Below are 19,991 nucleotides of genomic sequence, written 5' to 3'. Positions count from 1 at the left end.
ATTCTGTGGGAAGTACACGCCGGGGTTCGGGTGCCAGAGGAACTTCACATTACAATATAATAACTTCAGAATCTCTGACAGCAAACAACCTGTAAATGATGACAGAGATGACGGTGCCTCTGTGTCCTAGATCCCACCGCTTGAGACCTTAGAGGCAGAAGGTTCCTGAGCTCATGGCCTGCCTAAGATGCACAGAAAGAGACCAGCCTTGGCTACAGACTCAGGCTGTAAAAAGTGAATGCAGGTTATGTAAACTGTAAGGCTATGTTACATAAACTATATTTAAGAAGAAAAGAATTGTGCTGAGTTAAAAATAACCTTACAAACAAGAAGGAAAACTAAAATTAGACCTCAAACTCACACAAGAACAACAACAAAAAATTTAAGTGGAGAAAAGACCTAATTAGAAATATAAAACTTTCAAAGCTTTAGAGTTCTGGTTTCCACTCACAGCTGGAGAAAAACTGAAAAATAGTTGTTCCTATTGTTACAAAATCAGCACTGGGCTGATCACAAGTCCCTACTGTTCTGAGTTCTTGGGTCAGCAAGCAAACAAATAACCCAGGATTGGGGAGAGAGCAGTGTTCTCAGAAGAGACCAGTCCCCAGCACCTGCAGCCTCTTGATGTCCATATATATATATATATATATATATATATATATATATATATATGTGTGTGTGTGTGTGTGTGTGTGTGTGTGTGTGTGTGTACATATATATATGTTAAAGCACAAACTCAAAGACTGAAAATACAAAGAACAAAGCATTCAGAAGTTTATAAAACTCAGATGCATACGTCACTAGAGAGTCAGTAAAGAGACAGGAGGATGTGGGAAATATTTTAGGAAATAATTGACATTTTCTGAAATCTCTTTCAAACACAAAACCAGAGACTTGTGAAACTCAGAAACATTAGCAAGCTGCATGCTGGAAACAAATACAGCCATACCAAATAGTTCAGACACGGGATCCCAGCATCAGGAGGCTGGAGCAGGAAGGTTGCCGTGAGCTCTATACTGAGACACCATCCCAGGAAAATAGAACTAAGGATACAGCTGTACGCTCATGCGACTCTAGTTTCCTGATTTGTGACAAAGGTGCCAATGAATTGACAATGTCTGCATTGCAATGAAAGACAGTGTCTCCAACAAAGGTGCTGGGGAATGAACTGGTTTCAACATGCGTGAAATGAAATGAATCTTGTCTCTGGTTGTGCACAAAACTCAAATCCTTCAAGGCCTTCATTTTGGACTTGATATTTTTAAGAGTTCCATCTTTGATTGTCAGCCTTAGAGTTGCCTCCTTTTATTCTGTCTCTGTTTTGTATAAAAAGACAGTGTGTGAGAGAGAAGAGTTCTTTGACAGACCTGCCTTCTGAGAGTCCATGCACACTCTATGAAATCCCGTGACCTCTTCTATGAACATGGTCACTTCCTTCCTTATGAGAGCCAACCAACAGGATTGGTTTTCCTCTCTCTTGGTCCTGATCTTGGATTTCCAGACCTGCATGTAGTTAAGTGTCCATCTACATTTCAGCAACGGTGGAAGGGGTGACTCAGCCATCCTCACTCCTGATGACGAGGGAGGGTTCTGAGCCCAGAGCATGACTTGGAACCTCGTTCACCCCTTTTCTACAAATATTTCATATGGGCAGAAAAACTACCTGTCAATATTTCAGTGTGAACTCATTCACTTGATGTTTACATTTCTACTCAAACACTGGAAACTGTTTTTTTTTTGTTGTTGTTGTTGTTGTTTGGTACCAACCTCCTCCAGTCAAGTTTAAAATGACAGCATAATAATTCAAAGTGAACTACAAGCTGGCTGCTATTTACATAAAACTCCTATAATTCAAAGGAACAATGATACTCCGTCTTAGCTCCCTGCATATTTGTAGAGCAGAAGAACTCATGACATGTTCACAGGAGCAAATTTCTTTACAGGCAAATTAGTCAATTGATCAATTAATTGTGTTCTTTGGTGATGCAATGGATGTATAATAACATATTCTGATTGTTCTCACCCCATCCCCTCTTACCTTCCTTTTCCCCTGTCAATCCCCACTTATCTCTAAAGTCCCTTTCACATATTGGTGTCTTCCCAGGTCATTTTGTTCTTATAATTTCTGAACTTCATGATGGGTTCCATTGGTGATCTAATCAGGATTTTTGCCTGCATACATATGGGGGGGTGCTGCTGGTCTGACCTTTCATCCTAACAGCACCTGCCTCCTGTGATTTCTGCTTCCACAGAGCTAATGAGTTCTTCCCTTGAAAGGGTTCAGTGTGCCATGGAGCAGACTCACCATCATCCTCTTGATGTCCATCTGAAGCCAACCGTGCTTATTTCCCACTCTAATAAGCCAGTATGACTTGAGATCCATCCATCCTTATAGCTCAAGGATGCACTCTGAGTCATCTGTTCATCTAACCTAGTGCTCATATATCTGATATTCTGCTGGGAGCTGGGGATGCAGACATGAGATGCTGCATTGTCCAAGAGTTCTTTGCTACAGAGGTTAGATGTTGAGGAAGAGCATTTCTAGAGGCAGGAGAGACTACCGAGTAGGGTTTCTACCTCAGTTAGCAAGGGTGTGGGGGGCTACTTGCAGAGCCTTGTCCAGGAGGCTGAGGCTGTGGAAGAATCAACTACTAAGGAAAAGTGGGGAGAAGGTTTTGGGTACTAAGTGCCAAGGCTCAGGGGTGATCAAGAAAAATCTGTGCTCAGTCTTCATCTCAGAACACTGGAGTAGTGATCAAAATGAGGCTGAGAACAGAGGCAGCGTGGCACCCTGCAGAGGGACAGCAGTCAGAGACCAGAAGAGCTACTGACTTAATAATCAAGGGGAAAGTGGATATGGTTTAACTTTTACAAAAATAATTTCTTCATCCTTTGCGGCATGTCAGTCTCATGCTGCACTCTCACATCCCTCTCTTTAGGCCTGTGGAATAGAATGCATGAGACACTGCACTGAGCATGCACATGGCCTCTGGAGCTCGGGCCTATCCACTATGCAGTACTGACACCCCCTTGTCATTCTGCAGATTTGAGGCTTTCCTCAAATGTGTGTGCATGTGTATATGTGTGTGCATACGTGTGTGTGTGTGTGTGTGTGTGTGTGTGTGTGTGTGTGTGTTGCATTAGACTGAAAGATCTACCACTGAATCCTCATCATATTCTCTCCCAGACTTTCTTCTTGGGGTATACTTGAAAGCAAAGTTAATGCTGTAAGTAGGATTCATTTATTCTCTAGGTGTCTTAGATAAACTTTTATTTTTTAACAAAAAAAAGGCTAATTTTAAAACCATAGGCTGGAGAGGTAGATTTGTGTTGGTAAAGAGCTTGCTGTGCTTATATGAGGACCTGAATGTGAATCCCCAGAACCCATGTAAAGCTGCAACATGTTTATACACCCAGCGCCATAGGGTAATGGGAGATGAATTCCAAGAAACTGGGCCAACTAGTTTGGTGTACACAACAGTGATCCTGTCTCAAACAAGAAGCCTGACATCTAATTGTTTTCCATGTCTGTGCTGTGTCACACACACACACACACACACACACACACACACACACACACACACACACACACACCACATGCATAGCATGCCAAAACACATGCACACAAGTACACACGCATACATACTACACGGCCATGTACATGCAAAACGGTAAAATCCCACAACTGTGAGCAAGTGGACCTGTGCAGGTGAATTCAAGAACTGTTTATTTGACAAGAGAATGCTACAATGCTCCAGATTATTTAATCAAGAAAGTAGAACATGTCCTGAAACATGACCACCCCATACTCAAGGCATAGGAGATTAAATGCGTATCAAGTCACCAAGGCCACCGTCCACGTTGTCCCAGCATCTGTATCACACACGCTCCCACTCATTATTCCTGGCTGCTCTCTGCTGCAGGACTCATCCCTGATTGAGCTGAACCAGAAGGCACCTCTAATGTCTGTTCTGCTGAAACAGACAGAAGGAAGTCTGAAGCATTTGAGGGCACATTTGAGGAAAGAGAAGCATGAAGTTTGGCACCTGAGCTACAAAATGGATTTAAGAATGAGAAAGTCCACATTCTGGTACCTAGTGGTTATCTGCTATGACTGAAATTGCCTCCATAGAACGTACAACTTCACTTTGAACATGAGTCTGTATTCCAAGCAGCAAAAACTTGGAGTAGAAAAGTGAAACAAGACATCTCCCTTTCTTTTCCTCCATTCTAAGGCTGGAGACTCAAAAGGGTTGAGAAGTGCAGATGTGGAAACTTGCATCTCATGCACCTTGGGTTGACATCTTGGAAGTTCAAGGTTATCTTTATAGACAGCCTCTTTATGCTCACCCCAGAGTCGCATAGTAGAGTTCTCTTCTGGAATGCTGCGGGAAACCCACTGCATATTTCACTGCCCATGAGAATCTACTTGACTTGTTTCTTCCCGTGGTTCTCAAGTCAGGTTCCCATGGTCTCCTGAAAATGGTCCTGTGTGACCAAAACAATCCAACCATGTACTTCTCACCAGGGCCACTCGTCCCGAGGCTACCCCATTGTCTCTGTGCCACGAAATGATGTGAGTGCAGCCTGCTTCATAGCCACTCTCCTGCTCGAAATCTACCTTGTCCCTTGAATAATAAAGCAGAGCAGAAACTGGAGGGCAAAGGGAAAAGGAGATGCACACTTAACCTCATATTTAAATATTCAGTTACCCCCTCTGCCTGAATCATGGGAGATTTACACTCTCCTTGAGCTCCATGCTCTCCTTTCAACTCACCATCAATGGGCTCAGATAGCAGCTGCAGGTTAAGGGAAGGCTCTGTATTTTCCTGAGGGGCATCAGTAATTGGCTCCTTACCATTCTGGCCATTATATCACGCTCTGTGACATGAATCGCTCAATGTCTTACTAATTAAAAACAAACCAGGAGCCCGATATCGGGGTAATATCAGAGAGACAGAACAAACCGCAGCTAACCTCACCTTGCCAACTTCTCAGTCAATCCTGTTTCCTCAAACTGGAAACTTCTGAGTCCTCATCTGAATGGATCTCAGCTGAACTGCTGCTAAAAGCCTAAAACCCTCTAGTTCCTTTCTGCTTCCTACCATCACTTCCTGGGATTAAAGGTGTGTGTCACCATGCCTGGCTATTTCCAATGTGGCCTTGAACTCACAGAGATCCAGATGGATCTCTGCCTCTTAAGTGCTAGGATTAAAGGTGTGTGTGCCACCATTTTATGGTCTTTATGTCTGTCTAGTGACTGTTCTGTTCTTTGAACCCAGATAAGTTTATTAGGGTGCACAATACATTAAGGGACACAATATCACCACAATGCCCCATCTTTCATAATGAGAACCCAGGTTCAAAGTTTTAATTCTGGGAGATAATGAGCAACTCAATAGGAATGTTTTTCTTCATGTAGGATATGCAAGGTAATTGTATTTCTGACAAGTAATAGGATATGCAAGGTAATTGTATTTCTGACAAGTAGAGATTTAAAAACACACTCTCAACTAAAATTCCAGAGATATCTTAGTACTGAAGGTTTACAGAAAGAATGACAGGAGAGAAAACAGAATGATGATGGTGGTGATGATGGTGATGGTGGTGATGATGGTGATGGTGATGATGATGGTGATGGGGGTGATGATGGTGATGGTGGTGATGATGGTGATGGTGGTGATGATGGTGATGGTGGTGATGAGGGTGATGGTGGTGATGATGATGGTGATGGTGGTGATGGGGGTGATGGGGGTGATGATGATGGTGATGGTGGTGATGGTGGTGATGGTGATGATGGTGATGATGATGGTGGTGGTGATGGTGATGGTGATGATGATGGTGATGGTGATGATGATGGTGATGGTGATGATGGTGATGATGATGGTGGTGATGGTGATGGTGATGGTGATGATGATGGTGATGGTGGTGATGATGGTGATGGTGGTGATGAGGTGATGGTGGTGATGATGATGGTGATGGTGGTGATGAGGTGATGGTGGTGATGATGGTGATGGGGGTGATGATGATGGTGATGGTGGTGATGGTGGTGATGATGGTGATGATGATGGTGATGGTGATGATGGTGGTGATGATGATGATGGTGATGATGATGGTGGTGGTGATGGTGATGGTGATGATGATGGTGATGATGATGGTGATGGTGATGATGATGGTGATGGTGGTGATGATGGTGATGGGGGTGATGATGGTGATGATGATGGTGATGGTGATGATGGTGGTGATGGTGATGATGGTGATGATGATGGTGGTGGTGATGGTGATGGTGGTGATGGGGGTGATGATGGTGATGATGATGATGATGGTGATGGTGGTGATGATGGCGATAGCTATTATGATAATGATGATGATGATACTCTTGATAGTAATTGTAATGATGACAGTAATAGTGATGATTATGATTATGGGGTTAAGGATGAAGACAGTGATGAAGATTTTGATGGTGGTGGTTACAAGAGCAATAATGATGCTGATAATAGTCGTGGTGATGATAAGGACATGATAACAGCAATGATGATGACATTGATTATCAGGACAGCTAACACCTGGAGAGCAGGGGCTCTTATGGGTATATGAATGTTACCATCATAAGCCACATGGGTCCTCATAACTCCATGATTTAAGTGCTAGATTTTCCCCACGTCACACATGTGAGAAATTTGAGACAATGTCTATATCTGAATGTCCGTGAGTTTCTTTTGGAGGTATTTTGCCTCTTCTGATATCAGTACTCTTCAATGGGCATGCAGGAACATGCTCTGGACATGGCTTTGAACAGCCCTTCTAGCTAGAGGAACAGTTAGAGATCATGATCAAATGCACAGGGAAGTTAACTTACTTCCCTGCAAAGAACCTAAGAAGATAATGTGATGGCTCCAGATGCCCAGGTGTATGTTTTTTGAAGCTGAGGGTGTCTTGGATACAAAAGTGAAGAGTAGCTTTTGTTTCTGAAGTAGGCCCTGCATTGACCTTGCCAACTCACACTTGTTTGCCAGCCGTCAAAGACACCATGGCAAGGGCTGCTGTTCTGTGCAGACTTGCTCAGTAAAGTAGGTGACTTCTGGTCTCACAATCTGAGTCAAGTGGGATTTGAACTCAGTACTTTACTGCCCAAGTTTATGAAGTTATTTTTGTATTTGGGTAACATCTCACAAAAGCCAATGTTTATGTCCCATCAGAAGTCATCAAAGTGACTGATGAAATGGCTGAGAAAAGAATCCAGTAGTTCCCAATTAGTATTCTCTCTCAAGTTTCTATAAGTGGAAAATATCTCAGTAGAAGTGCTTGTTTGCACCCAAAAGCACGCAGAAGTGAGGGAGGATTCTGACTTTCAGATAACACAGTGAACTTCCATAACGATGATACAAACTCAGCTTGTCTTATATCACTTCTGTAGTAACAGACATGTTCTGAGGATGGCACAGACTTGGAGGTAACCTGCACCTTAATGAGACATCAGGCATTGTCTCACCTGTCTCTACCAAACACTACTAAAAGAAAAATACAGTAAATGTGTGCTAGGGCAGAATGCCACTATTCTAGTCATTTATTCTGTGTCAATAGAAAAATGATGCATAGATGAACTGACAAATAGTTCCTTTGCCTCCTGCATCTCCAATGTTTTTCCCACTCTTATGTCCTTCTTTAGGATCTGGGACTGATGTGTACAAATCAGCCCCAGGAGAACCTGATGGAAGTGTAGCCTGACCCATCAGCTGCAAAGATGTCCTCACTCTGCCTTCCCTGGTTATGGCTAGCCTCAGACAAGTGTCCATTCTTACATCCCCCACCCTGCACAGCTCGCTTCCATCAATCTGTGGGTTGGCTTAGGTGGTGATCTTTCTACTTTGGCTCAGTAGCGGGGAGAGTTGGACTACAAATTCTTTAAAGTCAATCATGTATTTGATTTGGTGCCCTAGAACTAAAAGATCCATTTTGGCTTATAGCAGAATTGGTCTGTGAATTGTGACTACTAGTCCCTAGACCAGAGACAGATCCAAGGAAAGCCTTTTTAATGAGCAAATTAAATGAGCTATGAGCCAGATAACCTTTCAAGAACTCAGCTTGCCTGCTGTTTTTATAAATCAGCATGTATTTGTGCATTTCTAAGGAGTATACATTCTTTTCCAGTGGATTCTCCAAGGAAACACCGAGTCTGTTTGCTATGAATGAATCTTTCTTGATACCCTATCTACACTGACAGTGTTGGTGATCCTGCTTACCTTGTTGAACTAGTATCCTGCATTTTAATGGACAGTTTACAAGTTGGCCTTTATTTGCATGGAATGTGATGACAAAATACTACAGGGTGGGTGACTTAAAAATCATGAGCTCATTTTTTTGTACTTCACAGTTCTGGAGTGTGGAAATCCAAGAATAAGGTCCTGACCTATCCAGTTCCTAGGGAGAGCCCTCTTTCTAGCTTGTAGGTGGCCACTCTTAACGTGTCTTACGTGGCCTTTTTCCATGCAAACATGCAAGCGGGAGGCAGGGGTGAGGAAGAGAGGGAGGGGAGAGTATTTTCTTAAAAGGTTAATGGGGTCTCGACGTGAACTGCTATAGAGGTTCCCAAAAATCCACAAAGATACCTTCCCAATAGACTACTGGCAATGGTCGAGAGAAAGCCTGAACTGACCTACTCTGGTGACCAGATGGCCAAACACCCTAACTGTCATGATAGAACTTTCATCCAGTGACTGATGGAAGCCAAAGCAGAGATCCATGGCCAGGCCCCAGGTGGAGCTCCGGAAGTCCAATCATTGAGGGATTATATGAGCGAGAATTGTTGAGACCATGATTGGAAAAAGCACAGGGACAAATAGCCAAACTAGTGGAAACACATGAACTATGAACCAATAGCTGAGGAGCCCCCAACTGGATCAGGCCCTCTGGATAAGTGAGACAGTTGTTTAGGAGGCCCCCAGGCAGTGGGACCAGGACCTGTGCTCAGTGTATGAGCTGACTGTTTGGAGCCTGGAGCCTATGCAGGGACACTTGGCTCAGCCTGGGTGAAGGGAGGAGGGGACTGGACCTGCCTGGACTGAATCTCCCAGGCTGAGCTGAATCCCCAGGGGAGTCCTTGCCCTGAAGGAGATGGGAATGGAGGGTGGGTTGAGGGAAGGGGTGGGGGGGGGGGGCGCGGGAGGAGGGAGGACAGGGGAATCCTTGGCTGATATGTAAAATTAAATTAAATTATAAAATAAAATAATTAAAAAAAGGTTCGTGGGGTCCTACTGTTCCCACCACTGTTCCTCTAAACACCACTACAAGGTGGACTGCGGCATCAGCATGGGAACCTGAGGAACAGAAACATTTAGTTTTTAACAGAGTGATGCATCTTAGAGGAATTCTTCTGAATTTTCCTGAGCAAACAGAACATCAGATCTGTGGTTGGTGGTCCATACATTCTTTGCCATGGTAACAGTCTCTCTTCGTGGTACCATCTTCACCTGCATTCTGTTTCTGGAAATCTGTTTGATCCTAACTCCATCACCTCAGAAAAGCTACCACATCCCAGTGCCAAGTACCAGTTTTCCTAACTGCAAGTCAAGAGGGTTGTCTTCAATATCTCTAAGATCTTTCTCTAAAGGACCTTGATATTAAAGGTCTTTAATGAAGAACTGTATGTCTAGGAGGATGGTGGTCAAGTCCCACCCTAGCAGCAGAGTAACTGGCAATTGGTGGCTGCTGGGGAAGGCAGAGTCTATTTTCTTCGCAGATGCAGCCCTGAGAGGCTGTCCACGCTCCAGTAGATGGTTCTACTTACATACTCATACAGGCAACATTAAGTGGACTCAGTGGGCTTTTTAAGAGTACAAGAAGTTGGGAAGGTGAAGTAGTGGTGGGAACTGAGGAGAAATTGAATGGAATGAGAAGGGGGACAGCTTTGATCAAAACACATTACACTTTGAGAAAGCGAAGTTCTGCAATCTCACGGCAACAAGGCCCGCAATGATGCAGAGCCCTTACACTGGCCTAAGTTCCCCGCATGGTGCCTTCAGTTTGCCACCCTGCCCGTGAGCTGGCACTACAGGTGAACACGGTTTCTCTCATTCTGTAGTGACTATGGGTTATGAGCCACACATAGATACAGACGATACATTCATTACCATTTCCCCATCATGCAAAAAAGATGTCTATGTGCCAGTGTGTTTTCTGAATACAGGAAGAACAGTTCTGTGTGCCAATCATTTGTTTTCTGGTTTACTAGGAGTCAATACTTTTGTGTCAAAAAGCAGATATGAATTGTCCCTGGGTCATCTTTCCTATACAGAGATTATTTTATAAAATAGAAATCTACTTGAGAAATTCAAAAGTGAGGCTCTTATTGGTTAATTGAAGAATTGTTTACTAGATTGCCTAATCAAATTAGAATTGAGGGATGCAAGTAAGACTTCATTTTGAAGTTGAAAAACTTATACTGTTTGGAAGAGGAAAGAGACATTGTATGGGCCTCTGCTAAGATAGTCCTTCCCAGAGACCCAGACCTCCTACAGGCCTATGCTTGCCTTTGTTCTGTGATTCTTCCTGTCTGTGTTTCAATTTTTGTGATCTTTGAACACTAAGAATCAGGAGTCTTGCCTTCAGTAATTCCTGGCACACAGAACACTGAGCAGAATAAATCAACTGTGCTTGTCCCAGTCTCATTAAACATTACCCAGGGCTGAAGGAAAGGCAAAACATTCAGAGATGGATATACCCCAGTGATTAAAGTCCAAATGGTAGCGCCCAGACTTCACCATCACTCCCATTAAAAATGGCAGATGGCACCCCATTCCATGTAGTTTGTCTGTAAAACTATATAGAGTAAAGAGGTCATTTTGGAAACTACCTATATTTATAACTCTAAAAATCAATGAAAACTATATAGAGGTCCCTAAAGCAATAAACTGTTCTATGTTCAAGAGAAAATCATTAGTAAACCATGCTTGAAAATGATGATTATTTCTGAGGCTTTGTCCTCTGATGGAGCAATTCTGAAATTTCAGCCAGTTCTCTCACACTGCTTGCTAAATGCATCCCCCAACTCAAGTGGCTAATAATGGCCTTAATTATAGTACATTTAGGCTCCAAGTGGGGGAAAGGAAGAAGAAAACGCTGCTTGGTTCCAGCTGACTGGTCAAAGCCAATTTTAAGTGATTTATTTTGTCTAAGAAACAGCAGCTCCATGCCATGTGTGAGAATCAAATAACTGTGTTTTTCAGAGAGAGGACACCAAGTTCCAGAAACCTCGTCTGGAACAGGAACCCAGGGAGGTCAGTAAGCCGCCGTCAGACAAGGGAAGGGGATTGGAGGGAGTGCTCAATAGAATGGGAATGGGGTCACCAAGGGAACAGACAGAGTCATGCCTACCTGGACAGAAGCTTTCTAATGAGTAAACAGTGTCCAATATAGTGCTGGAGAAGAGCCCAACTCTCTGGCTCTTGGTTTCCCACTCTCTTGTCCCTGCTGTAATCAGATAGGTATTCCTATAATGGCTCTGTTTCCCCTAAAAGGTGATCAGCCACACTAGGTGAGGACGGCATAGGGTGTGTCTTTCAGGGGACCCTTTCCTCTTAGGGTTGTGGCTCTTTGGGTTGGCAGGATAAGTGCACATGGATTGTGGGTGGGTGGTGGTCGGAGCCCACACAAGGACTCCTAGCCCAGTGGTTCAACAGAGAGATCAGGGTCTGACCACCTTGCTGTTGTTGAGCCTGAGTAAACCAGAGACCCAAACACTTCAAGGTGAGATAGGTCCACTTCCCCCATTAATGGGAGAGATGTGCTGAGTTCACTGCTCTCCTGAATCTCCTCATCTCCAGAGCATGCAGAAGTGAGATGGATCCTCTGGGTGCCTGGACATGTCGAGGTGGACTGTGTCTACCTATTTCCAGGAAAGTTAAAGCTGAGCTGTGTCTACTCACTTCACCATGGGGAGGTGAGCCGGACAGACGACACTGCAGCATGGGGGCGGGAGGTGAATTCCCCATGACCACTGCCGTAAACCAACGTGGTGATCAATCCATAAGATGACTGACTGGCTTGTGGGAACAGCCACAGTACCTTTACTTTGTTTGCCTCACTTGGAAAATTGGTCCTCCCTCAGCACCTCCCTGGTAACTAACCTTTATGTGACTTTCCACATCCCCAGCCTCTCATCCTTCCCAGTTCATTCCCCCTTCCAACTCTACTCTGACCTCCATGGCATATTAACTGCATATGCTTCCCTATTTCTGAGGGCTTTTCTTAGTGCTATGATTACTTGAAGTTGGCCTTTGCCTTAAGGACACTTCCTCTCAAAAACAACACTCACCTCTGTCTTCTAATCTCATGAGTATTTGGTACTGTCCTTATTCATGGTTGGGTCTACCCAGCTGTGTCCTAGTCTTTGTCATGCCCAGGATCGACTGAAGTATCTGCCATCAGCCTGTATCAGAGGCAGCTTCCCAGCCAGGTGCCCCTCCTTGCTGCAGTAATGATCAGTGTGCCCAGGCACTTTCCCCGTTTGTTGGAGATTTGAGCATGTGGCATATTAGTCCATTTTTTCCATTGATATTCTTGTTTTCGTTCTTCACAAAACTGTGCCTCAAAATGATTCATAGACATCCCTGAGCCTTTTGTTCCAATGCTCTTTTGAATTCCTCTCATGGTCATGGTCAAGCCCTAACACTATCCCTATCTCACTACAAACCCACCCACGCCCAGGCATGGGCCTCCAAACCTCACAACTCAGAGTACGTAAGTGACCAGATGAAATCTAGGAGCCTGAGTTAAACTTAAATGTCAGAAAAGCAATTCCAATATCGTTTAGGATAAAGCCATCCACATGTGACTTGCAGCCATCCACATGTGACTTGCAGCACTCACACACTGGTATTTCACTCACTGTGGCTCTGAAATTCAGATGTACCCAAGCATCTGGTATGTTCACATAAATCTGACAAACCCACCTGGCCCCAGCCCCCAAAGATTAGCTTCTCTTGGAGCTTCATTCTTTCCTTTCCTGGAAGCAACATCTCGAGGTCTTGTTCCAACAGTGAAGACTTGAGGACCCCCTCTGCTCACTGCTTCTCTATTTGTCTTAAAGACCTCTCATGCCAGTCAAGTCCAATTCTCCACTTATCTTGTGCCAAAATAACTTAATATTCATTTATGAAAAATTATGTTGACTGGTCTTAGAAAAAAAAGACTATGATCACAAAATTGAAGGCAAGTCTTAGCACTGTCCAATAATCATATCATTTCTTTTGTGAATGATTTTCAGATTCCTGTTCTCTAATTTGTCTTAAACCTCTGTGTTTGCCAGCTTTTTGCTGCAATGGTAGGCTTCTCTGCTTCCATTCTGCTCACCTGTGCCTACCACATAAAGTTACTTTCATATTGATCAATGACATACAGAAGTCAATATGCATTCAAGTCTCCTTCAGGGATTTTCTGAGTGAGGTTGGTAAGTACTCACCACGTCCACCTTCCAATCAAGCACGCATGTATTATTAGATGCATTTGCTTCAGCTGTCCTAGAATCATGCGATATTCCCAAATGAGCTACCATGACACCGCTGATGTGTTTCCTCCTTCTGCCCTGATTGAAGCACTGTGCCTCTTTCTAACTGAAGTGCCATCTTCTAGAACAAAGCAATTGTTTCTCTTCCCTAGTGTTTTCTGAGAATAGTCTCGAAGGCTGTTATGTGAAAGGGTATATGAAGGAAGGCTAGAACCTGAAAATCTGGCACTCAAAGTGTTTCTTAATCTACTTTTAAGATGCCAACTAGGCAACCATAAATTCAGAGAAAAAGACAATTTTTTTAACCTCATTCTCTAGTCTTGCCTCTACAGATACTCAAGTTATGAAGGTTGAGTCAGCACACAGTAGTTTGTTAGTTTGAAGGTTATAGAATTGTCAACTTAAATTCACCCACATCTAAGCTTCTTCTTTTAATTTTGCATAAGAAAGGAGACATTTCTAACAGTACATGATCCTGGGGTGTAAGCAGGAGTGATCTGTTACCCACCTCCAGTGTTCGTGCAGGCTTTGGCAATTTAGAACATTTAAATAATTATCTGAATCCCTACATGATATCCTCAATTGTACCTCTTGGATCACAAAGCCTAAAACATTTATGATCTCTGCCCTTATGAAAAGGTTTGATGAACCTTGTACTAATGACTCCTCAGAGTCTATTTCAAAGGTCAAATTTCCATAGTCTATAAAGAGCAATAACCCAAGGAAGCTTTGTGTATATCTCAGCTCCTCCCCTGACAAGATCTGTCATTGTTGCTTTAATTATAACTGTGTGCACATGTGCACTAGAGCACATGGGTAGAGATCAGAAGACAATTTATGGGTGTCAGTCCTCTCCTTCCATCACGCAGGTCCCAGGGATTCTACTCAGGCAACCTGGCTTGGCCTCAGCGGGCATTACCTGCTAAACCATCTCACATCAGAGCCAAGATTGATTTTGTTGTTGTTAATGTTCCTCTTAGTCTTCTTCAAAGGTTTATCCCTGAGGGAAAATAAAAAGCATGTGCTGGTCTCCTCGCTGCCTTACCCACAGAGAGAGAAGACATCCCCCACAGCTGTGCAACTCCTTCTGAGAGCTTAAAATGGCCTTTATCCCATGGAGTCAGCGGGAAGACGAATTCTGACATGTCCATGTGCCATGAAGGGACATTTGTGGACGGTATGCCTGGCATTAGAAGGCCTGGTATGGTAGTCGAGGAAGGGGAGGAGGTCCAGGCCTTAAACTTCAAGTTATTTGTAGCAGAATGATTAGGAATGTGTGTTTGTGCTCTGCATGGAGTACCTTCCCTGGGAACTTCAGGGGATGTAGACTGTTGAGACTCGGAAAGATGGATTTAGGGATATCATCCTAGGTTTCTCAGACAAATGCTAACATCAGAGATGCTAGCAGAGGAGGGTTGATTTAGCTGAGTCCAAATAAGTATCTAAGTCTGAACTACTTTGGCACATACATCTTTCCTCTAGGGTGAGTGAGTGCTACTTCTCCATGGGCACCTGATGCTGGGCTCCTTTTCCATGGATCCTTATCACTAGTAAACAGGCCCCATGATCACAGATGTATCATTTTTGAATGTGCTGTTAATATCCAACACCTACTCTTTGTGAACTAGACCTACATGCTTTGAGCCTATGTGCTGTGCAGCTCATGTTAGGTTGCCAAATAGTCTATTACATCAAGAAGCCTAAAAATAAACATCTTTAGCTAGTTAACAAAAAGTTAATGGGCAGGTGGTATGCCCCAATAGTAAATCATCATGTTGATAACCCATGGCTAAATTTTGGAGAATAATAAAACATTATAATGTGAGAAGGACAATCTTTCTCTTTGTAACTTGCCAGAGTCCAGCTCCAGATGAGGGCTGGGTCTGAAGATGGGTGGATGCAAGAGTGGCGATGGGAAGAATCAGACATGGGATACTTCTTAGTTTCATTTTACAAGAGATGAAGAGAGAGGAAGCATATGGGTGTCATCTCCAGTGGGACAGGTCCCAGCAGAGGATGTAAGGAGTCAGCAGAGGAAGGAAGTGAGCCACGCCATGGTGGTTGGGAGAATCTTGTAGCCTGACTAAGTGCTTCTTTATTTATACAAAATTTAGTAAGCAGGGATACATTCATGATGTTCCAAAACATAGATAATATCATTTTTGGTTTTGGACATGTTTCACTTCCTTTTGCTCATCTTTTAGCCATCGTTAATAAACTATGACAGAACAGAGTTATCATTTCCAAACATTTTCCCTCAGGTTTTGACATATTAATAAACAGAGTTATCATTTTTATTCATTAACCCTATAACCCAATGTTTTAAGAATCTTGAGGCATATGACAGCCTGTTGTCAGGCTGGCAGCTTTTGTGGCTTCAAGGACATTAGACTAAAACAAAATCTTCAAGCCACCCTAGGCATTTTTTCATGTCTCAAGCATTGTATTATTATTAACTCATAATGGTCAGAGTGCCCAGGAAAAATCCACAGGCCAAAGCTGCTGCAGTTACTATTCAAATTCTGGCATAATACAATTTTCATATTTTATATCTTTATAGAATTTGTCTATATGTCTATTCCTGGCATTTTCTTGTTACTTGGTCACATGACACCACAGTGGTTCTGCTTCCCTAAGAAAGGGAGGTCCTGACGTCTCATTCTTTTATCATCTTTCCACTCCATACTTTACTTATCAATATGTCTCTGTGTAAGGCAGAGTTGTATGCCACGTAATTGTCTGAGTGTACAGTGGGAAGAGGCTTATAATCTGAACTGTGGTCAACTCCTCTAGCCCACCAAATCTTGTTGACCTTTTTGAGTTTTCTTTGTTTTGAATATATTGTTCCTGTGTAAGTACAGGACAGATGTTTCAAGAATGTCTCATAGTCTCATGAAGAGACCTCTGGCTTCTTTATGTGTCACAACCTCCAAGGCATAAGGAAGACCTTCAAGTACGTAAGTATATCTCCCTAAAAGCAGAGGGGAATAGTATTGTTGGGACTGTCCAGGGGAAGCTTGGAAGCAGCATTCCTGGGAGAAGGCATAAATGGTTCATAAGAAATTTTCCATCAATCCAGTATCCCCAAATTGTACAAATATTAAAAGTGCCCCAAGTATGCAAAAGGTGGAGATAAAAACCAAAGGTGGCATGGCAGCCATCATGCGGCTCAGCTCTGCTGGACCTTTGTCAAGCAGCTGTGCTGGCTTTATGACTTCTGCTGTTCCATTCAGATGTGGCTGTGCTAGTAACTTATATGTCTTTCTCCCCAAATACACCATTTTGAAATACATATTCTATTTTGTACATCTTGTTATTAATATCAGATAATACAGTAGCAAGAAAAAAATTTAAGAAGTTCTAATGTAGTGAATCATCTAAAAAGGAGATTGTTTTTAATGAGAAAGAAACATCTACTCCACCCAAACCTGTTGGGTCCAGATGACTCATATGCATCCATGGATACTGACTCACCTGTGTGCATCTTAGAACATTTGAGCAGAAAGATCTTTCATTAAAGAGCAGAAGAATGATGACTATTTCGGAGGCTGCCCAAACAGTCAAGGCAGAACTACATTTTACCATTTGCTTCCACTAAATGAATAGCCGGTTGCCTCTGCAGCATTCGTCTTCTGAAATTGGATGTCAAATAAATGCGGCTGTTCAATCTTGGCACCAGCAGACACATGGCCTGGAACAGATGAGGCCAGTGATAGCTGCAGGCTGGCTCTTCTTTTCAGAAATAAAGGAACAGTGCAGTGAAAATATATTTTCAGTCTCTACCTGGGTTTCTGCTTTGCCTGCCACCCCCCCACCCCCCCACTTCTTCCACAAACATAGTTAAAAAACACCATGTTAGGGCTGTTTGGAAATCCCAATAAAGACATGGTATCATGTGCTTACTCCATGTTAAGGACATTGCCTGACCTTGAATTTTTTCAGCAATGCCTAAGTCATATGAAGGTCAGAGCACAACTTATGGGTGTCGACACACTCCCCGAACCCCATCATGTGGGTCTCAGGATTGAACTCAGATCAGGCTTGGTGACAAATGCCTTTTCCTGCTGAGCCATCCGGGCTGCCTTTGGGGGTGGCCATGAAATCCTTATGTAATGAGGTTTGGTCTAGATAAATATGAGACAAAACCACAGGGTAGAGGGAATTCTGAAGGTTTAGATTTATCACCTTTGACAAATATTGGGGATAGAATTACAAAATACCCTGACAATAGAAGAGAGAATCTAAACCAAGTTTAACTGTTTTTTTAATTGATTCTCCTGTCTACCTTCCAATTATACTAAGAATCACAAGAAAAGACCATGCTTAATTAATTTCAATATGAATTTCAGGTTTTTTTTATCATTATATTTTAGTTGAGTCCAGCATATGGGTGAGTGTGCACACGGACATACAGGTTAATATATTTGTAGCTACAAAAGGATTAAAGATCTTATTTCACATGTGACAAGGTCAGGACATCTTGCATCTAAGGTGGGGTGTCTCTTGAAGTGTTGAGGATTGGCAAAGGGTAAGAAGTTAATGAGTTTTGAGAAAAGAGGCGCACATTCATTCTCAAAATAAGCAAGACTCTTTTCCTCTTAACAACAGGAACAACTGGAGAAACTGTGAACTAGGAAGGTGTGTCACAGAACACCGGGGACCATGGCAGTGTCACACAGAAAACAAAACTGGTGGTGTGTGTGTGATAATATAAAACAGTCTGTGTGATTGTTTGGATGAGGCTCCATAGGAAGGTTGGGGAGCTTGGGACCCTTGGTAGTGATTACAAAGGGGGAGTCTGGAAATTTCTGGAACAATGATTGCTCTACTGAAGATCAAGGGAATAACTTCCCCTGGTGTTGATGCCAGGTTTCTACCGCACTTCACTGTTAAACAAATAGCTTCCCTCTCTGCAGAGCTCAGTACAAGCTCGTGCACTGCCTGGTATCGTTTGTGTGATATTTCCAACGGTGCTTTGGGACATCATGGAAACATGCACCTATGGAGGCTGGTTATTAAGTGCTGGCTTCTCCAAAGGGAACAAGTGAAGGCTGCCTGCATCACTTACCCAGATCCCCGGCCTATCGGTTTACTATGATACTGGTTGTAAGAATTACAGCCACTTGTGTTGCATCCTTGACTGCCTGGCTGGCTTAATAGTAATTATCAACACTAATGGAATGTAAAACCAAACAACATGGTTTTTTTCCTAAGAAAGCAGGAAATGACAAATACAGTTTTCAGTTTAGCAGACAAAATTTGGTTTAATTTATAATCTCCAACATGAAGGATGGGGAGTCCCCAGAGCCGTAGGCCGACATGGTATTGCCAGAGTATGCTCACTCAGACGCTAAGGCGGGCCAGGGAAGGACCTCTCCCAGGGAGGAAGTACTGAGGAGGCTGATGATTTCCCTTCACAGATGTATAAACTTCTGAAGTATCAAAGCGCTGCACTTGGTGGGTCAGTCAGGGCTTGAGAAGGCACAGCACACTGTGGAAGGTGGGTCCAAGTCTTCACGTACCAATGTGGGAAGCTGCATCCAGTATCCAGTCACTTTTGCCTAATACCTCATTCCTTAGACTCTACACTGGAAGAAACTATTTTTATTATATTTTTCTCCCTTGAGATTTCCCAGGCAGCTGTCCCTCTGCCCTTGGCTTAGCCTTTCAGTCAGGTGTCTTTTCTCATCAGATAACGCAGCTCTGGGGAAGTGCGTGACACTGAAGTAGTTTCCATGGTCACTATAGATGTGACCTGAGGCATGGCTTTCTCCGGATCCATTTCCCTCTTTATTTAAATTGTTTTGGTAGTACTGGAGACTGAACCGTCTGCATGCCAGGCAAACCCTCTCCCAGTGGGCTGTGTCCCCAGCCCTCTTGATTCCATGTCCTTCTTAACGCAGAATAAAACAGTGGCCGCCACATGGAATTTTCATGAGAAATAAGTAAAACTTCACTTGGAAAATATTTGGCTGATTCTGACCCGTGATACATTGACATTAAGTGTTTGGATGGCCTCATCACTTGTTGGTTTTGATATTATCAATATTACATTATGCACTTCTTTTTCTCATTTTAGTCCAATTCCATTTAGCAAACATTGAAAACCAGCGTTTTTTTTTATCATACATTAAATGAGCTTTTATTTCCTGAGTGTATGTGACACCTGTTCACTTAATTCTTTTCTCCTCTCATCAATATAGTCCTACCAAGCCTTCAGTGCCAGCAGGACATAAAGCATATTAGCACCTTCTCTGGGCATTTATTTCCACTCTATCCTTATCCACATTCTTCTCTGAAGATTTAAAGTCTAAACTGCATCATTAGCACTTACAAAATTACATGGAGCTTGTGACGTGGAGCAACTGGGCATGAACAGAGTCTTCTTGCTTGTTAACTACTCATGAAAAAAATACTAAAAGTATAAAAATATTAAAAGTATATTATGAGAAGGGGGCAGGATATAGGGGTGTTAAAAGCCACAGGA

This window comes from Peromyscus leucopus, chromosome 19, assembly GCF_004664715.2.
Source record: "Peromyscus leucopus breed LL Stock chromosome 19, UCI_PerLeu_2.1, whole genome shotgun sequence".
Classification (NCBI taxonomy): domain Eukaryota; kingdom Metazoa; phylum Chordata; class Mammalia; order Rodentia; family Cricetidae; genus Peromyscus; species Peromyscus leucopus.
This window is presented reverse-complemented; position numbering follows the sequence as displayed.